At 51.0% G+C, this 20,886-nt stretch overlaps 1 protein-coding gene across 5 annotated transcripts in view; it reads right to left on the bottom strand.

Moving 5' to 3' along the window:
• The window catches only part of SLC16A13 (solute carrier family 16 member 13), a 50,399-nt gene extending 29,792 nt beyond the window's left edge, over positions 1-20,607 (bottom strand). For all 5 annotated transcript variants that reach the window (XM_075206096.1, XM_075206094.1, XM_075206095.1 and 2 more), the window contains exons 1-2: positions 20,510-20,607; positions 10,395-10,456 (exon numbers count right to left, since the gene is read on the bottom strand). The gene's annotated coding sequence lies outside the window, so the exon portion shown is untranslated. The remainder of the gene's footprint in view (positions 1-10,394; positions 10,457-20,509) is intronic.
• Between the last annotated feature and the right edge of the window lie 279 nt (positions 20,608-20,886).

The raw sequence follows: 20,886 nt of genomic DNA, 5'->3' as shown, positions 1-20,886 counted from the left end.
GGGGAACAGCTAGACCTGCCTTGCTTCATCCCAATTGCGCCCCTCTAAACGCAATAGGAGTTGCGCTGTTGCCACCACTAGGCTCCTTCAACAGCACCTAGAACCGTGTCCTTCTGGGTAACTCCTGCTGCTAGTGCACCCCCTTGTTGGGCACCTGGACTGGTACCTTTGACCACTTCCTTCCAGATCAACGTTGCTGTGGATGGTTCCTCCTGGCCTACCACACTGGCCAGAGCTGCAGGGTAGCGGGCAGAGCGTTGGTATTGGATGTTGGGTCCCAACAACAGAACAGCCGGATAACGGATTAGAGGGGTCTAATCTATAAATCTCAGAAATTACAGCAGGTAAGTAGGCATCAAAAGTAGTGGTATTTATTAGCTCAAGAAGCCCTTATAAAGACAGTTATGGACTAGTTTGTGGAACTAGTGAATATTCTCTAGACTTGCAATTTTAAACAAAATTTACATTGATCTGTATTTTCCCAAATCACTTGCCGTTCCATTACTCAGACAGGTTCTATGACACAGGATGAAAATAACACAGGTTAGAAAGGTAACGACCCTCTGCTGTGCATTCAGACTAAAATGATATGTTGGGAGTTCCTTTCTTCCACAAACAAGCTTCCTCCAACATGACATATTACCTCGTAAACTGATACATGAACAATATGAAAATAAATACATTTACACTCCCAGCGCCAGGACTGCACGCTGGTTACTAAATTGCACCACAGCGCCCGTACATAAAATATATACATTTAAATTAATAAATATACCCTTCAATACATCTTTAATCTCTTAGTGCTGAGGTTTAACCCATTCGGCTGTCATCTTAACTATGTGGGAGGTAAGGGGGGGTCCAGCTACAATGCTGTCTACTTAAAATCATTATGATGGGTACTACATCTTACTGGAATAATTCTGGATACATGACACAGAACTTGACTGTAATAAACTGTTGAAAGCGGACAGATTTACACACAACCTATTAGTAACATTTATAATCCCGAAATCAACTGCATGGATTGTTTACATGATTACAGTTGCTAAGGGTAGCCAGTTACTTATCATCAGATTTTAACAGGTGATTTCAGGCACAAACACTACTTCAAGTATAGGGTATTGTTGCAGTAACTGATGGGGGTATAGTAACTTTTAAGCAGGCAAAATCGTTTCTTGAGCAATTATACTTTAAGATTGCAATCATGGAACTCCTTTATTGCTTTAGGAAGAATCCAACATGGACTGTTTCCATTTTACAAGTTGCAGTGAAGAGGGAGGAATTACAGTTATAAGGATTAACACATAACTGTGGTGAATAAAGCATAATGATAAGGGATTGCATTATAAATACTGTATATCAAATTAATCCATGTATAATTTGTGTTTCCCTGTAAACTAGGGTGTAATGCAAATGACTTCAAAGCAAAGCTGCACTCACAGGGTTAATGACCTAACTCAATGTGGCCCTACAGACCCAAGAGCTACAAGGTAACATTGTCACCTTTAGGGAGTGAGCTATGTCCTCGTACGGGGTGGTTTCTGGCACCTAAAGAGACTCCAGGAAACCATCCCAGCAGGGGAGTCTTACACAGAGATATGGACTCTGTGACCGTGGCTTGCTAGGTATTGCATAGGCAAATATAATTCCACTTACAAAATACCACTTACAATCAATATGATTAGTGATCAAACATATAATCATAAATAGTATAATGAAGGACAACCCAAACTTCAAATAAAGCTGTCACACAGGAAATGCGAGGAAATGAGTATCAGCTCAACTAATCCACTTGATCTATCTATGTTTGGTATCTGTAGATTGGTAAATTTGTATTGCATTTATTAATGATAAACTTGGGTCTGTGTGACACTCCGCAGAAAAGATATGCTACATTTTAGCATTGGGGATTAAGTAAATTGTGGTTGTAAAACGGTGTCACAGGCTTCCCCTGGAGACCAACCCCTGTAGGAGAGGAAAGCTGAAAAAGTGTCTTTAAAAGATGAGCTCACTTACAAGATATTGTCAGACTTTAGGGAAATCAATCAACATTGAAAAGCTGTCCATTTTCCAAGCCAATTTCCCCTGACGCAGATTTTGTTTTGCTATATATTATGTCATCTTTTATTAGTTGTTTTTATAATCTGTAAGTGTTGTACTTTTCTCATATATAAAAATCTAAAATCTAATAAATGATGTCATTATTACTCTAAAAAATTCACTGCCTGTTTAGAAGAATTTGATTGCTTGGCTGTGTTAACCCTTTAAATACCAGTGTGGGAGGTATTAACTCTTAGCTATCAGGGCGCAGAGTGTGCGCAATTGCGTAAATAAATCATAGGTTTTCTACAGACCTAATACATAGATGGTGGCAGGTGAAAAGTGTGTAAGTTGGTGCCTGTGTTGGGGAAGGGACCAGTTAGATCTGTAACCTTAGGCATAAGCGAGTGCAAGATTTAGCGCTGTAATCCTGAGTGTCACCTTACATTAAACTTTCAAATCACGAATGCGCAGAGTGCAGTTTGTGACAGATAAAGGTGGTCAGGAGCGGTTGACAAAAAACAAACAAAAACAAAAAAGAGGTGATAAATTGTTTGACCGTTTGTTTGATAAATTATCAGATCACGGAGCCGGTAGTGTCCGGGGTCCATGACACATGGCACGGTGGTGAATGTTCCCAGAAATGTCACTTGGCTGGGGAAACAAGCAGAGACACACAAAGTCTAGCCAAGCTGCTTAGTCCTTAGAGAACTGGCCATGAGGGATGAAGACAAAAAGGTTAGTGAAGGTAGAATCTTGAGGGACAAAGCTGAAGTTTATGGGTTTTAAAAAGATAGAATTCTGAGGGACAAGGTTGAAGTCGATGAACAGGCAAACAACACAAGTACAAATCCACACTTTGTTTGGGGAAAGTTGGGTTGGAGTGGGGCTCTATAAAAGGAAGCATACAGGTAAGGTAACTTAGTCCTGATTGTCTTGACCTTTAGCAGAAGTGCTGAGTGTGCAGTAAGTGTTACATAAGAGTGATGATGCTGCAGCTGCCGTCCGTAGCCAATACTGCAGCGGGTCCTCACAGAATGGAAGAACGGGGTGAGAAGAGCATGTGCGTGAACATCAATCGGCTTAATTCAAGAGCGTAGTTAGCACTGAAGCCCTTTCAGTGCACCAGATATTACGCGCTTCTCCTGGATCTATGGAAGTCAATGATCACCTGGATGATGCCTTCCTTGTGGCCCTCTAACTCTAATGCGGTAGCCACCACTCGTCCTGGACACATCTCTGGGAAACTCTATTACACAAATCTCACTCTGAATCTGATGGAAATCACCCCTGAGCATTGCATTTCTTTGTGTCCATTATCTCTCACTGGCCACAAACAGGTGATGTCTATTTTATTAACTATTGCCGGTCAGAGAAAAAAAAAAAAGATCCTCTAAGTTTTAATCGTCAATGTGTACTTAGAATTAGGTGGACCTGCTCCTTATATTGCATCAGTTTCAGTAATACTCTGAAGTTGTCATCTTACATTTGATGTACCAGAGATCTTCTGTAGAGACGGACTGTTTCTACATTTTGTACATACATTATTCATTGTCTGAAGGACGACCTCTACTGTGAATAGTGGTCATGGTATACACATTCTTACATTTAACCAATGGCAAACCACGTATTACTAAAACAAGGCCAGACAAGGCTAACACCAACTAGCAATCCACATTGTGTTCTCTGCCACCTAGATCTCTCTCCTGATGAGACAGACAGAGGTTCTGAGAGACGTGTAGTGACAGAGAGGCATTCTGTTCTCTGCCACCTAGGTCTCTCTCCCGATGGGACAGACAGGGGTTCTGAGAGACGTGTAGTGACAGAGAGGCATTCTGTTCTCTGCCACCTAAGTCTCTCTCCTGATGAGACAGACAGGGGTTCTGAGAGACAGCGTAGTGACAGAGAGACATTCTGTTTTCTGCCACCTAGGTCTCTCTCCTGATGAGACAGACAGAGGTTCTGAGAGACGTGTAGTGACAGAGAGGCATTCTGTTCTCTGCCACCTAGGTCTCTCTCCTGATGAGACAGACAGGGGTTCTGAGAGACGTGTAGTGACAGAGAGGCATTCTGTTCTCTGCCACCTAGGTCTCTCTCCTGATGAGACAGACAGGGGTTCTGAGAGACAGCATAGTGACAGAGAGACATTCTTTTCTCTGCCACCTAGATCTCTCTCCTGGTGAGAGAGACATGTAGTGACCGAGAGACATTCTGTTCTCTGCCACCTAGGTCTCTCTTCTGGTGAGAGAGACAGAGGCTCTGACAGACGTTTAGTGACAGAGAGACATTCTGTTCTCTGCCACCTAGGTCTCTCTTCTGGTGAGAGAGACAGAGGCTCTGACAGACGTTTAGTGACAGAGACATTCTGTTCTCTGCCACCTAGGTCTCTCTCCTGGTGAGAGAGACAGAGGTTCTGAGAGACATGTAGCGACAGAGACAATTGTACAATGTCACTGTCAGGATGTTCAAAGACAATACGTAACTGTTTTTTTTTTTTGTTTAAAGGGTGATGTTATTCTATTGGTGTTGGTGCATTTTTTTTAACTATATCAACTTAAAACAAGAAATAATGCACCATACTTTTTACATTTATTTTAGAATAAAGGAATTTGTAGTCTACTTCTCGAATAACAGTAGATTAATTTGATGCAAGATTTTCACTATATCTTTAGGTGAGTGGAACCACATTATACCTATGTTAAGGTACGGAATACATTATGGAGGGAATTGAACTGCTAGCCATGTGCCGCGGAGTGTCTAATGAACAGTCATAATAGTACTCCACAGTGATCTAACATCACAGATTTTTCTTCACACCCCGCAGAAGTGAGCAGGAAAATCCATGATGTTCTGGTACCGTAGCACCCAATAATTAGCACAGCCGGACATCTCATTGATGTCTGGCAGCTCAATACCAGCAAATTTATTTTTCCTAACGTGTTTTTCTTTTACAAGAATGGATTCTCAGATTGTTTTAATTTCATAATTATTATTTCCCCCACACCTTGATAGACGAGTTATAACACTACTCGTACCAGTACTAGTAATTTCTTTTCTCTTTATGATGAAGTTGAATCTGGCTAGGAATAGCGCTCACAGTGCCTGCCGAAGGGGCAACCTCTTAGAACCTAAATATACTGCAAGTTCCTGGGGTCAGTGAGGGTAGAAGGAGAAATCTGCTCCCACTCAGTGTGGGCTATGATGATGACGACCAGCAATTCCTGGTTTCCCACATCGCTGCTGAACTTGGCAGAGGTGAATCTCTTTGAATACACAAGGCTGAAGGATGTCCTTGTCGTCAGTCTGGGAAACCACGGCTCATGACCCACTCCCGGTTGCATTCGGTCAAGATACTGGAGAAAGGATGCTGATGTGAACAGATTCCATGTGTACTTGAGTGTCCTGTTTGGTCGAGGCGGTTATAGGGCAAAAACCTCTTGAGAAATTCTAGTTAAAATGTCTGCAATTTTGCTAAGCCCATAAAGCTTTGGATTATCTTTATCTCAGCCAACTGAGCAGAAAGGTGGGTATTTAGCTACATTTCTATGCCACGTGCTGAAATGATGTGTGAAGACACAATGAAGACATCCGCCTGGTGGGAAGTTCTCTCATTCTCAGGGTATGAAACACTCCCAAGCTGCATGGTGTCCTGGACACGCTCAGTTGGCACTCACAGGCTGGTGAGCTGACGAGTAGCATTCTCTTTCCACTGAAGCCAACGCTCCTGAATGAGGTTATTGAGCCAAATGCAATTGGAGATGGGAGGGATGTGGCAAAATCCCAGTAAGTTAATTTACATCTAATGGAGTCTATCAATTAACTCAAACGCCATACAGCATATAGAGAAAATTAAGAATTAGGAAAAAAAAAAAAAACACACCAGTTATTCTGTTGTTTGTTTTCACACATTATGTTTAGGCCAAGAATTATTAGCTTGTAATGTGTCCAGATGTCTCAGTCTTCCCCTCCTCCCGCAGGTGTGGATGCTCAAGTCAAGTCCTGCTGTCCATTTCATCCTCCGAGGGTTATGGACAAGATTGGAGAGGTGAAGGCTGATCTCTCACTAATACGTCATAACTTTCAGAAGGTGTGGGAGAGAGTAGGGGAGCTGGAACATAGACTCTCTATATCCTTGAGGATTCTACTGCCCTCCTTCATTGTGAGATTTCAGGCCTGGTTGCCCAGATTAGCCAGTGCCGAGTGAAGATGACTGATCTGGAAGGCTGGCTCCGCCACAACAATCTACGGTTTGTCGGGCTGCCAGAGAGAGTGGAGGGCTCTAACCCTGAATTGTTTCTAGAGGACTGGCTCATAAAAGAATTTAGTAGGGAAGCATTTTCCCCACATTTTGATTTAGAAAGGACTCATTGATTGCCACCTAAGCCCCCACAGCTGGGTGCCCCAGCCAGCACCTTCATTGCCAAGCTGCTACACTTTAAGGACCGGGATACGGTTCTTCGGATGACCAGACAGCAAAGCCCCTACAATTTGGGAATCATATGATCATGGTATTTCCGGACTTTGCCGTGAAAAGTACAGATGGCTCGTTAACAGTTCATCTCAATAAAAAAGAAGCTACAGGAACATCAGTTCCCGTTATACTATGTTGTTTCCCTCTAAGCTTAGGATCACAGCGGATGGCAGGTCCCATTTCTTTGCTAAGCTGCATGAAGTGGAGAACTGGCTTGAAAGACGACCACCTGCCAGACAAAGAGATCCTTGAACTGTAACCAATCGATGGGTCTGCAACTGTGGTATACTTATTTATTTTACTACTGAAAGTGGGAGAAATTGTACTAGAGGAGTTAGGCTGTCTGTTCTTATATAGTTGGGGTCTAGGATTTTTCCTGCTAAAATTAAGGGGTAATCGTGGGATGTTTAGTCTTAGCTAGAATAGGTGTACTGGGTTGGTTGGGAAAAGTTATCGAGATAGTTGTAGATCACTTTATATTATGTGTTCATGTAATTAGTGGTGAAGAGCGGTCTTCTTATGTATACTCCAGAATAACGTATTGCTGTAGTAATGGGCTGTCTGCTGAGCAGGGCTGGCTGAGGATGGAGAACCCCAGTCCCGACTCTCAGATGAGGAAGAGCTGCCTTACCTCCCATCTGGCTGACTCGTATGGGCAATTTAAGGGGGGGGGGGGGGGAAGACGACGACTTTGTCTGCTCACCTGGAACTTTAGGGGGTTGAGCGACAAGATCAAGGGCTCACTAGTGCCCAGTCAGGTTAGGAAGTCTAATCCTGACATGGCGGTTCCTCATAAGCCACCTTACAGGTAGCAAGGTTCTCTCCCTTAAGAAGTCCTGGGTGGGCTGGGCCTACAATGCCATTCATTCTGCAGTGCTAGTTGAAACACATTTAACTTTGTCTTAGATCAAGTACAGATTAACCCAGGAGGCAGATGTATTTTTCTTAGGGCCTCTTTTAAGTACACCCACTGACATAGTTGGCTGTCTATATCCCGCACCCCGTACAGTAGCGACATCATAGGCAAAGGGGCAGCATTTGTTGCTAAAACCCCTGACACACCGTTGTTGTGCCTAGGGGACTTTAATAACGTAATGGATGTAACTGTGGATAGTTGGGTACTGACAGAGGATCCTCTGACAGTACCCAGCAGGCCAACTACCTTTGGTAAACTTACTGAAGATATGAGGCTGGTAGATGTTTGTAATTTAGGAACCCAGGTGTTAAACACTTTTCTTGTCATTCCCATACTCACCACTCCCTGTCAATAATAGATATGGTCTTTGCATCACGTAGTCTGGTCCCCATGGTCTCTGGGGTGGATTACCTTGCTAGGGGCATCTCCAACCATTCCCCAATTCTGGCCAACTTTGACCCGAGGGCTGAGCAGGGTCGAAAGTTCTGGAAACTGAATCCCTATTGGTTGTCCAGACTTGGTGAGGGTACTGGCCTGGCATGCCTCTGAGAGGGGTACTTTAATAACAACTCGGTGGAGGTTAGCCCAGCTGTGTTATGGGACTCGTTCAAGGCCTTGATGAGGGTACCATTATAGAGGAGATGGTGGGAATCAAAAAAAACTTAATAAGCAGAGGGAGGGTGAGCTGGAGCAGTGATGTCGGTACAGTCTGACTGGTCCAACTTTTTATATGACAAGAACAGTCAGAGGCATCTCTTCTCCAGACATAATCACTAATTTCAAGCTGACATGGGCCATAGTTACCTGGTATGCCTGACCAGAGACAAACTGTCCACTAGGACAATTCCAGCCATTAGATAAATGTAATGTCAAACAGTTTACAGGGGCCAAAATTGCAGGGGTCTTTTTTGAGTACTACAGTAATGTATATTCCACACAGACTCGATATACACCCACTGAGCTTACTGCCTACCTTAGTGGCATTAAACTCCAGCGACTGTCACAAGAGTCAGTTTGACCTCTTGGATTCTCCTATTTCTAAAGAGGAAATTGCAGCAGCCATCTCTTCATTTTGCAATCGTAAGGCTCTGGGAATTGATGGTATTCCAATAGAGGTATATAAGCAGTATAGACAATTCCTTGTTCCCAAGCTGTTAGAGACTAATTTCCAGTTGCTGGAGTAATGATTACTCCCCCCCCCTCCATGTTTGAGGTCGTAGTCATCCTTATACTTGAACCTGGCAAGGATGCTTTGTATCCGGATTAATACAGCCTATCTCCCTGATCACTACGGATGCCAAGATTCTGGCAAAAAAAATTATTTTATTTTAGTGCTGTATAAAAAAAACCCTTAATAAAAAACACTTTATATTAAAAAAAAAGAAAAAGGAAGGATCAGCTTGTTATATGCCACCAATGGCTGTCGGGGAGTACAGGCCTATGTACCAAAAGCAGGTACACGTAAACATCGCAGGAGGAACATGTCATGCACCAAACACACAGGTCATAGATCTGCTATATGTGTGACATTCACAGCCACAAGAACAGCTCATATTATATAAACTCAGCCGATCTCTTCCACCTGCAGAGCAGCCTCACGTCGCTTGCGCAGCAGCCTCAGCCTGCGCATCCCACTCCTGCGCCTCGGCCGGTGCCTCCCCTTTCCTTCGCCTCGGCCTGCGCCTCCCCTGTGCACCGGCCTCGGCCTGCGCCCCCCCCTCGCCTGCGCACAGGCCTCGACCTGCGCACCAGCCTCAAGCCTGCGCCCCCCCCCCCCCACCCCCCCCTCGCCTGCGCACCGGCCTCCTGCCCAGCCCCCCCCCCCCCCCCCCCCCCCCCCCCCCCCCCCCCCCCCCCCCCCCCCCCCCTGCGCAGCGGGCCTCGGCCTGCGCCCCCCCCCCCCCTCGCCTGCGCACCGGCCTCTGCCTGCGCCCCCCCCCCCCCCCCCCCCCCTGCGCAGCAGCCTCAGCCTGCGCATCCCACTCCTGCGCCTCGGCCGGTGCCTCCCCTGTGCACCGGCCTCGGCCTGCGCCCCCCCTCGCCTGCGCACAGACCTCGACCTGCGCACCAGCCTCAGCCTGCGCCCCCCCCCCCCCCTCGCCTGCGCAGCGGCCTCGGCCTGCGCCCCCCCCTCGCCTGCGCACAGACCTCGACCTGCGCACCGGCCTCGGGCCTGCGCCCCCCCTCGCCTGCGCACCGGCCTCTGCCTGCGCCCCCCCCCACCTGCGCAGCGGCCTCGGCCTGCGCCCCCACTCACCTGCGCAGCGGCCTCGTACTGCGCCTCTCCTTCTGGTTGGGGAAGAGGCTTATAACATTTAATAATTTTTACTGTCTACTCCAAAGAGATCATGATGAGCTGACTGAATGAAACAAATGCTCCAACCTCTCACCCTTTGCTGTACAGAATTACTATATATGCAATAGATTTACACTTTGTAATTTATGAACCGCAAAAATACTGCAACACAAATGCGCTTTTCTAATATCTCACACCTACAAGAGCTCCTAACTCTACTGGGAAGAAACAGATGGCACCGTTTTAGAGGCACGCTGGCAGGTGAAAGGATTTGCACGGGACAAGGCCTTTATTGGCAATACAAGTCTGCTGAAGTGCAGAAACCAGGTTTCATTTTGCCAGACAGGAATAAAGGGGATAAACGGGTGGAAAAGCTGCAGAAAAAGGGGCCATAATATTATTTATATATATATATTGTGACTGAAGGGTGTTACTAGTGATATCAGCCTCAGAGTCAGGGGAAAGAACATGTAGAACCATTGTGTATTCTGGTCTACGCTTCTAGACTTATGCAGGTATAAGCAGCAGTCCAGACATTAGTGGGTACGTGAAGGTCAAGATACCAGTAGTAAAGAGAAAGCGAATGACTGGGTCCATCCTGAGGACTAAGTGCAGATTTTAGTAAGCCATTATGCGGAGGACTCGTACATAGCAAGCACACTATGACTTACCCAGACGTTAGAGTTGCTCAGTCCACCAGTTTCCAGTCGTAGCGAGGAATGTTAGGGGTAGGCTTAAATGAATGATGAGAAATAGATGAAATTAGTACGAATTAACAGAGAAAATGAGTTATTAGTAAAATATTAATTAAATAAACCCTGAATCCACGAGGCTGATACATATCTATTTATACACTTTTTAGTGAGCATCCGCATTGTTTAATATTGCAGCAAGTTATTAGAAAAGTCCCCATTTATACACACAAGGAAACAGCACTTTAGTGATCCACACTGGTTCCTGAACCTCCAGCAATAAGGACACAACTGCACCCAACTGGTTTCAAATAACAGTCTTTATTGGAAAGAGTGAGATTACTTGAGTTTAGGCACGTCGTAGGATTAGTGGACACATATCCACGCTACATACCCCAGATATTAATATTCCCCACGTTATGCATTAAACTATCTCTCTACCTAACACAGAAATGGGTTATGTAATAAGTGCATATGGCAGAGTAAAGGTCACTGACAGGAGGGAGGAACGCGATACTGCTGAGTAAAGGTTACTAGCAGGACGAAGGAATAATAATATACCAATGCTCTTCACCAGATAGAAACATTGAAGAACAAAACAGGGGTGATGGAACATGCAAAGTATGAATACCAGGGAATGTACCAAAGAACCAAGTCCACGAGTAATATTTTTAGAAATAAATTGCCAATGGCCACACTGCTAATCATGCTGCCACATTGAAAATATCATTATGGAACCCACCTCCCCCATTCCTACCCAGATCATTACATCACCAGACTGGAACCCCACCTCCTCCCATTCTTACCCGGATCATTACATCACCAGACCTGGAACCCCACCTCCCCCCATTCTTACCCAGATCATTACATCACCAGACTGGAACCCCACCTCCCCCATTCCTACCCAGATCATTACATCACCAGACTGGAACCCCACCTCCTCCCATTCCTACCCAGATCATTACATCTCCAGACTGAAACCCCACCTCCTCCCATTCCTACCCAGATCATTACATCACCAGACTGGAACCCCACCTTCCCCCATTCCTACCAGATCATTACATGGAACGCCCACCTCCCCCCATTCCTACCCAGATCATTACATCACCAGACTGGAACCCCACCTCCTCCCATTCCTACCCAGATCATTACATCTCCAGACTGAAACCCCACCTCCTCCCATCCTACCCAGATCATTACATCACCAGACTGGAACCCCACCTTCCCCCATTTCTACCCAGATCATTACATCACCAGACTGGAACCCCACCTCCCCCCATCCTACCCAGATCATTACATCACCAGGCTGGAATCCCACCTCCTCCATTCCTACCCAGATCATTACATCTCCAGACTGGAACCCCACCTACCCCCTTCTTACCCAGATCATTACATCACCAGACTGGAACCCCACCTCCTCCCATTCCTACCCAGATCATTACATCACCAGGCTGGAACCCCACCTCCCCCATTCCTACCCGGATCATTACATCACCAGGCTGGAACCCCACCTCCTCCCATTCCTACCCAGATCATTACATCTCCAGACTGGAACCCACCTCCCCCCATTCTTACCCAGATCATTACATCACCAGACTGGAACCCCACCTCATCCCATTCCTACCCAGATCATTACATCACCAGGCTGGAACCCCACCTCCCCCCATTCCTACCCGGATCATTACATCACCAGACTGGAACCCCACCTCCTCCCATTCTACCAGATCATTACATGGAACCCCACCTCCCCCATTCCTACCCAGATCATTACATCACCAGACTGGAACCCCACCTTCCCCATTCCTACCCGGATCATTACATCACCAGACTGGAACCCCACCTCCCCCATTCCTACCCAGATCATTACATCACCAGACTGGACCCCACCCCCTCCCATTCCTACCCAGATCATTACATCACCAGACTGGAACCCCACCTCCTCCCATTCCTACCCAGATCATTACATCTCCAGACTGGAACCCCACCTCCCCCCATTCTTACCCAGATCATTACATCACCAGACTGGAACCCCACCTCCTCCCATTCCTACCCAGATCATTACATCACCAGGCTGGAACCCCACCTCCCCCCATTCCTACCCGGATCATTACATCACCAGGCTGGAACCCCACCTCCTCCCATTCCTACCCAGATCATTACATCTCCAGACTGGAACCCCACCTCCCCCCATTCTTACCCAGATCATTACATCACCAGACTGGAACCCCACCTCCTCCCATCCTACCCAGATCATTACATCACCAGGCTGGAACCCCACCTCCCCCCATTCCTACCCGGATCATTACATCACCAGACTGGAACCCCACCTCCTCCCATTCCTACCCAGATCATTACATGGAACCCCACCTCCCCCCATTCCTACCCAGATCATTACATCACCAGACTGGAACCCCACCTCCTCCCAATTCCTACCCAGATCATTACATCTCCAGACTGGAACCCCACCTCCTCCATTCCTACCCAGATCATTACATCACCAGACTGGAACCCGACCTCCCCCATTCCTACCCAGATCATACATCACCAGACTGGAACCCCACCTCCTCCCATTCCTACCCAGATCATTACATGGAACTCCACCTCCCCCCATTCCTACCCAGATCATTACATCACCAGACTGGAACCCCACCTCTCCCCCATTCCTACCCAGATCATTACATCACCAGGCTGGAACCCCACCTCCTCCAATTCCTACCCAGATCATTACATCTCCAGACTGGAACCCCACCTCCCCCCATTCTTACCCAGATCATTACATGAACTCCACCTCCTCCCATTCCTACCCAGATCATTACATCACCAGACTGGAACCCCACCTCCCCCCATTCCTACCCAGATCATTACATGGAACTCCACCTCCCCCCCATTCCTACCCGGATTCATTACATCACCAGACTGGAACCCCACCTCCCCCCATTCCTACCCAGATCATTACATCACCAGACTGGAACCCCACCTCCTCCCATTCCTACCCAGATCATTACATCACCAGACTAGAACCCCACCTCCTCCCATTCCTACCCAGATCATTACATCTCCAGACTGGAACCCCACCTCCTCCCATTCCTACCCAGATCATTACATCACCAGACTAGAACCCCACCTCCTCCCATTCCTACCCAGATCATTACATCTCCAGACTGGAACCCGACCTCCCCCCATTCCTACCCAGATCATTACATGGGAACCCCCCTCCCCCCATTCTACCCTGATCATTACATCACCAGACTGGAACCCCACCTCCATTCCATCTACCAGATCATTACATGGAACTCCACCTCCCCCCATTCCTACCCAGATCATTACATCACCAGACTGGAACCCCACCTCCCCCCATTCCTACCCAGATCATTACATCACCAGGCTGGAACCCACCTCCTCCATTCCTACCAGATCATTACATCACCAGACTGGAACCCCACCTCCCCCCATTCCTACCCAGATCATTACATCACCAGACTGGGAACCCCACCTTCCCCCATTACCTTCCCAGATCATTACATCACCAGACTGGAACCCCACCTCCCCCCTATTCCTGCCAGATCATTACATCACCAGACTGGAACCCCACCTCCCCCCATCCTACCCAGATCATTACATGGACCCCACCTCCCCCCATTCCTACCAGATCATTACATCACCAGACTGGAACCCTACCTTCCCCCATTCCTACCCGGATCATTACATCACCAGACTGGAACCCCACCTCCCCCATTCCTACCAGATCATTACATCACCAGACCTGGAACCCCACCTCCTCCCATTCTTACCCAGATCATTACATGGAACCCCACCTCCTCCCATTCCTACCCAGATCATTACATGGAACCCCACCTCCCCCCATTCCTACCCAGATCATTACATCACCAGACTGGAACCCCACCTCCTCCCATTCCTACCCAGATCATTACATGGAACCCCACCTCCTCCCATTCCTACCCAGATCATTACATCACCAGACTGGAACCCCACCTCCCCTATTCTTACCCAGATCATTTCATGGAACCCCACCTCCTCCCATTCCTACCCAGATCATTACATCACCAGACTGGAACCCCACCTCCCCCTATTCTTACCCAGATCAATACATGGAACCCCACTGGCTTGAAAGACGACCACCTGCCAGACAAAGAGATCCTTGAACCGTAACTATCGATGGGTCTGCAACTGTGGCATACTTATTATTTTACTACTGAAAGTGGGAGAAATTGTACTAGAGGAGTTAGGCTTTGTCTGTTCTTATATAGTTGGGGTCTAGGATTTCTCCTTCTAAAATTAAGGGGTAATCATGGGATGTTTAGTCTTAGCTAGAATAGGTGTACAGGTTGGTTGGGAAAAGTTATAGTTGTAGATCGCTTTATATTATGTGTTTATGTAATTAGTGGTGAAGAACGGTCTTCTTATGTATACTCCAGAATAACGTATTGCTGTAGTAATGGGCTGTCTGCTGAGCAGGGCTGCTGAGGATGGAGAACCCCAGTCCCGACTCTCAGATGAGGAAGAGCTGCCTTACCTCCCATCCGGCTGACTCGTATGGGCAATTTAAGGGGGGGGGGGGGGGGGGGAAGACGACGACTTTGTCTGCTCACCTGGAACTTTAGGGGGTTGAGCGACAAGATCAAGGGCTCACTAGTGCCCAGTCAGGTTAGGAAGTCTAATCCTGACATGGCGGTTCCTCATAAGCCACCTTACATGTAGCAGGTTCTCTCCCTTAAGAAGTCCTGGGTGGGCTGGGCCTACCATGCCATTCATTCTGCAGTGCTAGTTGAAACACATTTAACTTTGTCTTAGATCAAGTACAGATTAACCCAGGAGGCAGATATATTTTTCTTAGGGCCTTTTTTAAGTACACCGACTGACATAGTTGCTGTCTATATCCCGCACCCCGTACAGTAGCGACATCATAGGCAAAGGGGCAAGCATTTGTTGCTAAAACCCCTGACACACCGTTGTTGTGCCTACACACTATCTCATCCCGTCACCCCCATCCCAGCAGAGTATCTCACCCCGTCGCCCCCCATCCAGCAGAGTATCTCACCCGTCGCCCCCCATCCCAGCAGAGTATCTCACCCCGTCTCCCCCCATCCCAGCAGAGTATCTCACCCGTCACCCCCCATCCCAGCAGAGTATCTCACCCCGTCACCCCCCCATCCCAGCAGAGTATCTCACCCCGTCACCCCCCCAATCCAGCAGAGTATCTCACCCCGTCACCCCCCCATCCCAGCAGAGTATCTCACCCCGTCACCCCCCCATCCCAGCAGAGTATCTCACCCCGTCACCCCCCATCCCAGCAGAGTATCTCACCCCGTCACCCCCCATCCCAGCAGAGTATCTCACCCCGTCACCCCCCCATCCCAGCAGAGTATCTCACCCCGTCACCCCCCCCATCCCAGCAGAGTATCTCACCCCGTCACCCCCCCATCCCAGCAGCGTAACTCACCCCGTCACCCCCCCATCCCAAGCAGAGTATCTCACCCCGTCACCCCCCCATCCCAGCAGAGTATCTCACCCCGTCACCCCCCCATCCCAGCAGAGTATCTCACCCCGTCACCCCCCCCATCCCAGCAGAGTATCTCACCCCGTCACCCCCCCATCCCAGCAGAGTATCTCACCCCGTCACACCCCCATCCCAGCAGAGTATCTCACCCCGTCACCCCCCCATCCAGCAGAGTATCTCACCCCCGTCACCCCCCCATCCCAGCAGAGTATCTCACCCCGTCACCCCCCCATCCCAGCAGAGTATCTCACCCCGTCACCCCCCCATCCCAGCAGAGTAACTCACCCCGTCACCCCCCCATCCCAGCAGAGTATCTCACCCCGTCACCCCCCCATCCCAGCAGAGTATCTCACCCCGTCACCCCCCCATCCCAGCAGAGTATCTCACCCCCGTCCCCCCCCATCCCAGCAGAGTATCTCACCCCGTCACCCCCCCATCCAGCAGAGTATCTCACCCCGTCACCCCCCCATCCCAGCAGAGTATCTCACCCCGTCACCCCCCCCATCCCAGCAGAGTATCTCACCCCGTCACCCCCCCCATCCCAGCAGAGTATCTCACCCGTCACCCCCCATCCCAGCAGAGTATCTCACCCCGTCACCCCCCCCCATCCCAGCAGAGTATCTCACCCCGTCACCCCCCATCCCAGCAGAGTATCTCACCCCGTCACCCCCCCATCCCAGCAGAGTATCTCACCCCGTCACCCCCCCCATCCCAGCAGAGTATCTCACCCCGTCACCCCCCCCATCCCAGCAGAGTATCTCACCCCGTCACCCCCCCATCCCAGCAGAGTATCTCACCCCGTCACCCCCCATCCCAGCAGAGTATCTCACCCCGTCACCCCCCCATCCCAGCAGAGTATCTCACCCCGTCAACCCCCCATCCCAGCAGAGTGTCTCACCCCGTCGCCCCCCATCCCAGCAGAGTGTCTCACCCCGTCACCCCCACATCCCAGCAGAGTATCTCACCCCCGTCACCCCCCCATCCCAGCAGAGTATCTCACCCCGTCACCCCCCATCCCAGCAGAGTATCTCACCCCGTCACCCCCCATCCCAGCAGAGTATCTCACCCCGTCACCCCCCATCCCAGCAGAGTATCTCACCCCGTCACCCCCATCCCAGCAGAGTATCTCAACCCGTCACCCCCATCCCAGCAGAGTATCTCACCCCGCCACCCCCCATCCCAGCAGAGTATCTCACCCCGCCACCCACCATCCCAGCAGAGTTATCTCACCCCGTCACCCCCCCATCCCAGCAGAGTATCTCACCCCGTCACCCCCCCATCCCAGCAGAGTATCTCACCCCGTCACCCCCCCATCCCAGCAGAGTATCTCACCCGTCACCCCCCCATCCCAGCAGAGTATCTCACCCGTCACCCCCCATCCCAGCAGAGTATCTCACCCCGTCGCCCCCCATCCCAGCAGAGTATCTCACCCCGTCGCCCCCCATCCCAGCAGAGTATCTCACCCCGTCACCCCCCATCCCAGCAGAGTATCTCAACCCCGTCACCCCCCATCCCAGCAGAGTATCTCACCCCGTCACCCCCCATCCCAGCAGAGTATCTCACCCCCGCCACCCACCATCCCAGCAGAGTATCTCACCCCGTCACCCCCCATCCCAGCAGAGTATCTCACCCCGCCACCCACCATCCCAGCAGAGTATCTCACCCCGTCACCCCCATCCCAGCAGAGTATCTCACCCCGTCACCCCCATCCCAGCAGAGTATCTCACCCCGTCACCCCCCATCCCAGCAGAGTATCTCACCCCGTCACCCCCCATCCCAGCAGAGTATCTCACACCCGACACCCCCCCATCCCAGCAGAGTATCTCAACCTGTCACCCCCATCCCAGCAGAGTATCTCACCCCCTGTGTCTGCAGAGTATCTCACCCGTCACCCCCCAACCCAGCAGAGTATCTCAACCTGTCACCCCCATCCCAGCAGAGTATCTCACCCCGTCACCCCCCCATCCCGCAGAGTATCTCAACCTGTCACCCCCCATCCAGCAGAGTATCTCACCCCGCCACCCACCATCCCAGCAGAGTATCTCACCCCCTGTGTCTGCAGAGTATCTCACCCCGTCACCCCCCATCCCAGCAGAGTATCTCACCCCGTCACCCCCATCCCAGCAGAGTATCTCAACTGTCACCCCCCATCCCGCAGAGTATCTCAACCTGTCACCCCCCATCCCAGCAGAGTATCTCACCCCGTCACCCCCCATCCCAGCAGAGTATCTCACCCCGCCACCCACCATCCAGCAGAGTATCTCACCCCGTCACCCCCATCCCAGCAGAGTATCTCACCCCGTCACCCCCCATCCCAGCAGAGTATCTCACCCCGTCACCCCCCCCATCCCAGCAGAGTATCTCACCCCGTCACACCCCCATCCCAGCAGAGTATCTCTCCCGTCACCCCCCATCCAGCAGAGTATCTCACCCCGTCACCCCCCATCCCAGCAGAGTATCTCAACCTGTCACCCCCCATCCCAGCAGAGTATCTCACCCCCTGTGTCTGCAGAGTATCTCACCCCGTCACCCCCCATCCCAGCAGAGTATCTCAACCTGTCACCCCCATCCCAGCAGAGTATCTCACCCCGTCACCCCGCCATCCCAGCAGGTAATCTCAACCTGTCACCCCCATCCCAGCAGAGTATCTCACCCACTGTGTCTGCAGAGTATCTCACCCCGTCACCCCCCATCCAGCAGAGTATCTCAACCTGTCACCCCCCATCCCAGCAGAGTATCTCACCCCGTCACCCCCCCATCCCAGCAGGAGTATCTCAACCTGTCACCCCCCATCCCAGCAGAGTATCTCACCCCGTCACCCCCATCCCAGCAGAGTATCTCACCCCGTCACCCCCATCCCAGCAGAGTATCTCACCCCGTCACCCCCCCATCCCAGCAGAGTATCTCAACCTGTCACCCCCATCCCAGCAGAGTATCTCACCCCCTGTGTCTGCAGAGTATCTCACCCCGTCACCCCCCATCCCAGCAGAGTATCTCAACCTGTCACCACCCCATCCCAGCAGAGTATCTCACCCCCTGTGTCTGCAGAGTATCTCACCCCGTCACCCCCATCCCAGCAGAGTATCTCAACCTGTCACCCCCATCCCAGCAGAGTATCTCACCCCGTCACCCCCCCATCCCAGCAGAGTATCTCAACCTGTCACCCCCCATCCCAGCAGAGTATCTCACCCCGTCACCCCCATCCCAGCAGAGTATCTCACCCCGTCACCCCCCCCATCCCAGCAGAGTATCTCAACCTGTCACCCCCCATCCCAGCAGAGTATCTCAACCAGTCACCCCCCATCCCAGCAGAGTATCTCACCCCGTCACCCCCATCCCAGCAGAGTATCTCACCCCGTCACCCCCCCATCCCAGCAGAGTATCTCACCCCGTCACCCCCCCATCCAGCAGAGTATCTCACCCCGTCACCCCCCCATCCCAGCAGAGTATCTCACCCCGTCACCCCCCCATCCCAGCAGAGTATCTCACCCCGTCACCCCCCCATCCCAGCAGAGTATCTCAACCTGTCACCCCCATCCCAGCAGAGTATCTCACCCCGTCACCCCCACCCCCCATCCAGCAGAGTATCTCACCCCGTCACCCCAGCAGAGTATCTCACCCCGTCCCCCCATCCCAGCAGAGTATCTCAACCTGTCACCCCCATCCCAGCAGAGTATCTCACCCGTCACCCCCATCCCAGCAGAGTATCTCACCCCGTCACCCCCCCATCCCAGCAGAGTATCTCAACCTGTCACCCCCCCATCCCAGCAGAGTATCTCACCCAATCACCCCCATCCCAGCAGAGTATCTCACCCCGTCACCCCCCCCATCCCAGCAGAGTATCTCACCCCGTCACCCCCCCCATCCAGCAGAGTATCTCACCCCGTCACCCCCCCATCCCAGCAGAGTATCTCACCTGTCACCCCCATCCCAGCAGAGTATCTCACCCCGTCACCCCCCCATCCCAGCAGAGTATCTCACCCCGTCACCCCAGCAGAGTATCTCACCCCGTCCCCCCATCCCAGCAGAGTATCTCAACCTGTCACCCCCATCCCAGCAGAGTATCTCACCCCGTCACCCCCATCCCAGCAGAGTATCTCACCCCGTCACCCCCCCATCCCAGCAGAGTATCTCAACCTGTCACCCCCCATCCCAGCAGAGTATCTCACCCCGTCACCCCCCATCCAGCAGAGTATCTCAACCTGTCACCCCCATCCCAGCAGAGTATCTCACCCCGTCACCCCCCATCACAGCAGAGTATCTCACCCCGTCACCCCCATCCCAGCAGAGGTATCTCACCCCGTCACCCCCCCATCCCAGCAGAGTATCTCAACCTGTCACCCCCCATCCCAGCAGAGTATCTCAACCTGTCACCCCCATCCCAGCAGAGTATCTCACCCCGTCACCCCCCATCCCAGCAGAGTATCTCACCCTGTCCCAGCAGAGTATCTCACCCGTCACCCCCCCATCCCAGCAGAGTATCTCACCCTGTCCCCAGCAGAGTATCTCACCCCGTCACCCCCCATCCCAGCAGAGTATCTCACCCCGTCACCCCCCATCCAGCAGAGTATCTCACCCCGTGTTACAGCCGCTCTATGTTCCTGACTCCTGTTCTGGAAGCAGCCAAAGAGAAGGAGGGATTCTGGTCACGTGCTCCTGCCCTATGTATCTGTTGGACAAGACGCAGACTCCGCCCTCTCGGAATTTTGACCAACCAGAGGCAGCCTGGCGGTGTTGTGGTCACGTGACGTGCGTTCCACGGAGAATCCGGAAGTGTCTCAGTGTATGTGGGCGGGGTGAGCGCGGTGCATGACGGGAGCTGGGGAATTCCCGACACGAGGACGGCGGAGCCCGATCTGTCTGTTCCGTTCATCGGTGAGTCCGGAATGTTTACAGCTGGTAACCCGTATATTACCACTACCTCCCTGTATATACCGTGGTAACCTGTATATA

Source organism: Mixophyes fleayi, chromosome 4, assembly GCF_038048845.1.
Source record: "Mixophyes fleayi isolate aMixFle1 chromosome 4, aMixFle1.hap1, whole genome shotgun sequence".
Classification (NCBI taxonomy): domain Eukaryota; kingdom Metazoa; phylum Chordata; class Amphibia; order Anura; family Limnodynastidae; genus Mixophyes; species Mixophyes fleayi.
The sequence above is the reverse complement of the archived record's forward strand: the minus strand, read 5'-3'. Positions and strand labels throughout refer to the sequence as shown.